Source organism: Meles meles, chromosome 2 (genome assembly GCF_922984935.1).
Source record: "Meles meles chromosome 2, mMelMel3.1 paternal haplotype, whole genome shotgun sequence".
In the NCBI taxonomy this organism is placed as follows: Eukaryota; Metazoa; Chordata; class Mammalia; order Carnivora; family Mustelidae; genus Meles; species Meles meles.
In genome coordinates this window covers 179251653-179258706 of record NC_060067.1, presented here as the reverse complement: position 1 = coordinate 179258706, position 7054 = coordinate 179251653, and positions in this window count along the sequence as shown.

Here is a 7054-nt window from a genome sequence, read left to right as displayed (position 1 = left end):
TCACATTCTCATTGTTTCAGACTGATTTCCTTTCCTCTAATTCTTAGCAAAGACTCCCAGTTAATCTCTGTGCTTCTCCACTCCTCAGCCATAATCCATTTGTAGGCAGAATTGATATATCAGACTTCCCTACTTTCTACTTTAATCATGCCACGGCTTTTTCTTAGCATTCAGCTCCCACCAAAATATGACTCGAACTTTCATTAGTTTTTGTGCCAACTCCTGCTCTCTGTTTTATTGATGAGGTCCTTTATTTATTTATCAATTCAACAAATATTTATCAAGTGCCTACTCTGAGCACAGTGCTGGGCTTATGGACACAAATGGTATTCCCCACACTCATGGTCTTTGTATTCTAATTGGGGATCCAAAATCAGGACATTCATTTATGTGATGTTTTTAAAAAGGCATGTAACAAGCCAGTATGTGTTTAAATTCAAAGGCTAGTATAGAAAACAAATATTCAGTAATGATTCAGTAATTTGGTAGGAGGGCTCACTTGGACTGGGGAGAAAGGGGCTGCAGACTTTATTGAGGATGTCAGTGGCAAGGAAAGTGTCTTAAAGAATAAATAGCATTTGTTCTAGTGGGAAGATATATGAGGAGAAGAGATCTCATTTATGATAAACAGTATAAATGGAAGGAATAGGGTAGACATGCTTGGTTTATGTATTAAATTCATACAAAATCTATAAATTGAATTTATCTCGAGGGATTTTGAATATCCTACTCTATCTTATAAAAAGAAGAATAGTCATTATAAAAGTTTCTAGTCATCAAGCTCTTATTTTGTGCTGGGGTTTTACATATTATATCATTTAAGTCCTAACACTATTTCTCGATAGGTAGTATTATTCCCAGTTTAGAGATGAGAAAAATCTCAGATTTTAAAGGACATATAATGATGTTGGGCTAAGATTGGAACTTGGTTCTTCATGATTTTGATGCCAAGACAGGTGCTTTTCTCTTCTAGCTCACTGTCTTCCTCTGAGTATATCACAAGTGATGAGTTTCTGGTGAAAATCAAATGACTGGAGAAAGGTTCTGGTGGGAGACAAAGGAAGTCTGGGAGAAAGTGGGGAAACCAGTTAAAGTATATTTCAGAGAAAATGAGGACTGTAGCCAGAAAATATGAGGGAGCTGAAAGAGAAATATAGAGGTTAAATGAATGGTACTAAAGAAAAAAATATCTCAGATCACCTCGCTGATAGAAGTATCAAGGTGAGAAGAAGGAAACTCTTGCAGGGAGTAAGATGTTAAGGTTGATTTTACACCATTAATTTAGAAATAGCTCTTGGAAGAGTGAATGAAAATGTCCAAAGACATTTGGGAAAATATGACTGGTGTTTGAGGAAAAGGATAGATTGGCAACATGTAGGTGATGCTCTGGCACAGAGTCATGGACCTGAGATTGGACTAGTTCCCTAGTGGAGAGAGGGGATAAAAATGAACACAATTCGGGAAGCTAAGCCTTGAGAATGCCTTCCTTTTGGAGACATAAGAAGAAAAATTATCTATGAAAACAAATAAGAAACAATAATAACAACAGATGCTATGCCTGGGGATTCAGAATAGTTTGCTTCCAAAGAGGAGGCTTTAGCTTAAGAATGACTCCATTGCTTTCCTATGTGTTCATGGGCTCTAATAGTGACAATGTAATTTCTTCCAGTTTGGAAGTGCTACAGTATAATTTCAGTTCTAAACGAGTTAGTGCTTGCTTATATTCTGCCTTGCATTGTTCTCTAATTATTTCTTTTCCTGTGTAACTCTTGTCTCTCTAGACTCAAGACTAGAGAACATGTTTTCTGCTTTTTATATTTGCTGTAGTATTTAACAATGCTGAGCACATAGTATGTACTTAGTAAATACTTGGATTTATGTATAGGATGTAACTGAGTAAAAAGGTCTGTGTTGATATAACCATTTCAAGTTTCCTTAGGTAAATCCTGAAAGTAGATGATAAATATAAATAATATTTTATTCATTTATAAGTGATGTAAATAAAGTGAAAAATCAGTGACAGAACCAGTGCTATTATTTGGTGTTATTTAGTCAAATCATCTGTGAAAAACTCCTGAATACTAAGTAGCAGGAAGCATGAAAGGCATCTCCTCGAAACCACTCTAGTAGGAAGAAGATGTTAAGATTTACTTTAACATGTAAATTTAGAAATCATTCTTGGAAGATTGAATAAAAATGTCCAGAAGACATAAGGAAAAATATGGTTGAAGTTGAAGAAAGAGGGTAGATTGGAAATTAAGCTCTCTGAAGATGGGGACCAGAGGGCCTATGACATCTTTAAGAGAATTCTTTGTATTACAGTTACTTTTTGTGTGCATGTGATGTAGTGAAGTATATAATTATTTGAAGACATCGGTTTATAAGTAGTAGCTTATGGTGATTTTGAGAATTTAAAGGATTTCTTTTGAAACACTTGAGAATATTTTTAGGATATCTACAATCTTCAAGAAATTTGATCTTATTTGACTTACAGGCCTAAGAACTTGAGTTAAAATACCACTAGCAAATGGTGTGTGATTGTGGAGGAATCATAAAATTGCATATTAAATCTAATACTCAGGAGAAAATGGTCATCTGAGTGGTATATGTTATTCAACAAACATTTATTGTTTTATGGTACTAGGTACTAGGACCCCCAAAAGAACAAATATTCTCAACCACCAAGTTGCTGATGATCTAGAAGAGGAACAAATAAGTAAATTTTTACATTACCGACACCTCTGATATAGGAGAACTCAAGAGGTACTATGACTTAGGGAGACACAGGAACTTTGCCCTGAGGCAGATGTGAGTGTGATATCTGGTTTGACCTCTTTCTGAGTTGTGTGAATTTGAGCAACATAGTTAACCTCTCTGGGGCTCAGATTCTTTACCTGTGAAACAAGAAGAATTAAGAGTACTGTGCAGAGTTCTTGGGAGTATCAAAGTTGCTGCATTAGTTTTTATAACATGCAGCCTAGTATAGAGTGGATGGATCCAGTAAAGATTGTTGTCCTGCAAATGGCAGCAATGATAGTGGTGGGTGCTATGATGAAGAGGCACGAAGAAGTTAGGGAGGGCTTCACAGTGGAGGTGAGGTTAGGTTGTCGTAGTTCAGACAGACCCATAGAAATGTATCTGCATGAATGCAGTGGCTGGAATGAAGTTAACTCTACGATAAGAACTGTTTGCTGTTGTTTTAAAAGCAGACTCCGAAAGGGGCTTCCACATATATTAAGGTAATCTTTTTTCTTCCTCAAATAATTGAAAAATTGTGTTGGATGAAGTGTCAACAAGAAATATTTAGAGCTCAGAAAGACCTGAGGAATCCTCTAACCCCACCTCCTTCCTTTATTAATGAGAATATTGAGGTCTGGAGTGGGTGAGGGTCTTGCGTGGGGTCATATCAGCTCAGTGGTGGCAGACCCAGAACCCGAAGCCGACTTAGGCTGGTGTTATTTCTGCCATACCAGTCTGCCTGGATAATGAGAGAACAGTACCCATTAGCACACTCTGATTGTTATTATTGTAACAGTGCATCAAATAATTTTACATTTCTTTGACATTCTGAACTTTTAAAAAAATTTTCACATCTGCTGTCTAATTTGGTTTTCACAATAGCCTGAAATTTCACTTGAAAAATAAAACAAAGATAACACCCACAAATGAAGGCAGGGCCTAAAGTTTAAAGAGAGTATGTCCCATCAGACAGCTGGAAGAAGTGTTCATCGTTCTCCAGAACTGTTTCTTTAGGCCAGAGATGGGGGAAAATATGACAGACAGCCTTGTGCATAAGGTTTTCAAACATTTTAGATTTCTTGAAAAAGTCATAATTTCTAGTGTTGAATATATCAAGTCACAAATTTGTACATAGTGTTACTCTGATGGGCGGAGAACACGTACCTTCTTTATTTTGCCTGTTCAGGTCTTATCCTGATACCACACTGCTGGCTAATGAAAACAAAAATTAATTTGGGTTCAATCCTATGTAATACTTGGCCCATATTAATGATTTAAATCCTCCCTTTAGGTATACAAATTCTCTCCAGAAAATAAATATCTTGTCCCTCCGTTTCCTCTACCCTCACCCTGAGAGTGTGTCTAAAGATATGCGGAAGAAATATGCCTCACACAGACTTGGGGGTAAAGTCTTGGGTCCTTGGAGAAGTGCCTTCAGGGTTTAGTGAATCACAGACTCATGTTCTTGTCTATTGGGTTCTGTTTACCTCGCTGGGATTTGTGATTAGAGAATGACTGGTGTAAATTGCAGTCTGGCTGTTTACCCTTACCTTGATTAGATCAGGGCACATGGGGAAGGGGACTTCTGGCTGCTCAGGCCTCAACTTGACTTTCACTGGCATTACAAGTTCCTGGAGGTCTGGCTATAGTTGTCATTCACCTCCAGCCTGGGCAGGCTAAAAAGCCTCTGGGGTAGATTGCAATGATAGCTTCAATTCCTCACCTTTCCCATTATCCAGGCCCTTTACCATTGGCTTTGCGCTTGCTCACACTACAGAGGTGAAGTCTATTCCCCAAGCCACCTCTGCTCCCAGTCTGACCTAGTTTTGTGACTTGTGTTGGATCCTTGTTGTAAATACAGGTTCTTCATTTCAAAATGAGGCAAGAGGATGTTGTGTCAGTTCTGAACCTAAGCCCTCAAGAGGCCATGCACATTTCCTCTTGCTCTGTTGTGTCTCTGCCACTACTATGATAATATGCCAGGGCTAGCCTGCTGGACGATGAGAGACATGTGGAGCAGAGCCAAGGTGACTAATCAGCCCAGCCCAGCCTAGATTGGCCGGAAGTCATCTTACCCCAGAAATCTTATTTTGTGCAGCCTAAATCAGCAATCTAGCAGCACCATATTCCTGAGTAATAAGTACTTACTGCCTCGTGCTCTTGAGGTTTTTTGTTATTGCTATTTTTGTTATGCAGCAAAAGCTAACTGGTAAACAATTTCGTCCCTGGTATGGCAATTCTCTCTGGGAATCTTGCCAACCTCCTTGCCTACTATTAATGTCTTTCAGCTAGATGCCAGCAGGAACACACTTGCGGTATGAACTAGCTGGATTTATTTCTCATTGTCATGAGGAAACTACGGTGGGTCTCAGTAAAAGGGTGCTTGAAATAACCCATTAGAGAGCCTATTCCATTGGTTAATTTGGTAGCGGATCCAAGGAAGCAGAGGCTGCTTTTAGACTGGTTCTTGTCAAAAAGAAAAGGCGATTCCATGGGTGGGTATTTCAAGAAATCTTATCTATAGGGAAGAGACTATAGTGAGAATAAAGCTGTAATTGTGAAGAAGTAACAGTTGCTCATTTAGCATAGGGGGATGTTAGCTGTTTTATATTGCATGGTATCCTTGCTTTTGTCTTGTTTTATCATCAGCTCAGAGCACTCTCCCCTTGAGGTAGTACTCTGGGAGGTCATTTGTATCCAAAAGGAGAACAAACTGGCCTGACTGTGAGCATCAGATCAGCCTGGAATAACATTGAGGTGGTCGTGAATATCCAATCAGTTCTGGATACCAGCGCTTGTCTTTGCTCTTTCTCATTACCTTAGAAATCCTTCCAGAGGCCACACAGGAATTTTTGAATTCTACTAATGCCACATGTGGGCCAACAGGGATTCTGGGGAGTTAGATTCACATCCTTTCTCTTTTCTCAACTGGCTTTTATCCTGATGAAGACGCTTATGGATGTGTATAGAAGCTTTGAGGCGTTGATTGACAGGAAGCTGTCAGTGGTAGTGGGGAGAGACCCTTCCTCCTCTCTGCTGGGATGATCCTCTCTTAATGCTCCCCTCCTATGCCAGATCTCAGGCAGGAAAATCAGGGCACCTTTCTCTCAACTTTTATATGCTTATGTCTTATGTCTTGCTTCTCTTCCATTCTTGGGCTGCAAAGGGTGTTTATTTTATTTTCACTTTAGAGAGATGAAATAGTTGAGTGTTAGGAGCTCCTAAGAATTTCTAGCTCTGCTGCATACTAACCAGATCTCGGACAGAAAAAGAAATAATTTTTTTTTCAAACTATTATACCCATTACAAATAGTAGTGATTTTTCGCCTCTTCATGGTGACTGTTTCTATTCATTCTTCCTGTCGGCTCTTTCCCTGAGGTGTGCAAGGCAGAAGGTGAGGTAGGGGAATGAGCTCTGGTTTAGTGAATATGGTAGTAAGTAGAGACCCAGAGTGTCTGTTTCTCTAAGCTGATGCTGGTTTTTCAATAGATTCTTTAAAATCCATCATATTGGGGCACCTGGGTGGCTCAGTGGGTTAAAGCCTCTGCCTTTGGCTCAGACCATGATCCCGGGGTCCTGAGATTGAGCCCCTCATCAGACTCTCGGCTGGGCAGGGAGACTGCTTCCCTTCCTCTTTCTCTGCCTGCCTCTCTGCTTACTTGTGATCTCTGTCTGTCAAATAAATAAATAAAGTCTTTTTAAAAAATAAAATCCATCATATTGTCTCAGCTAGGAGGATTAGGAGGAGTGGTTTCCTCCTGAAAACTTACCCTCTCTTTATGATCTAGAGAAAAAAAAAATATTTCTGCTAGTACCCCATCTTTGACTCTGTGTAGGTCAAATAGACTCAGAATGGGGGCAGTGTGCCGTAACCACTAGAGTGTAGAGTGCAAGCTCTGGAGTCCAGCTTCCTGGGCTCCCTTTGTGACTTCACCAAGAACATGAACATGAAATATTTACTAACTTTCTACATCTCAGTTTCTTGTATGGAAAGTATATGCATGAAATCAAAACCTACCTTGTCCATTCATTATGATGATCATATGACTGCCAAGAGCACTTAGGATAAAATCTGATATCTAACTAATAAAAATAAAATAGCGTCTTAAAGCAGTGCCTGTCATATGATACAATGCAGATATTTACTATGGCTATTACTAACATTTTTTACTGGTTAACAAAGACTCTGGTTCTGTTGAGCCAGGGTTTCTTGCTCCTTTCCTGAGCTGTATCATAAATATTTCTTTCCCTGGAGCCCTCTCCCTAAAGTAGAGGATGGAGGATAGATGGGCCCATTTTTCCAGTTTCTAGAAT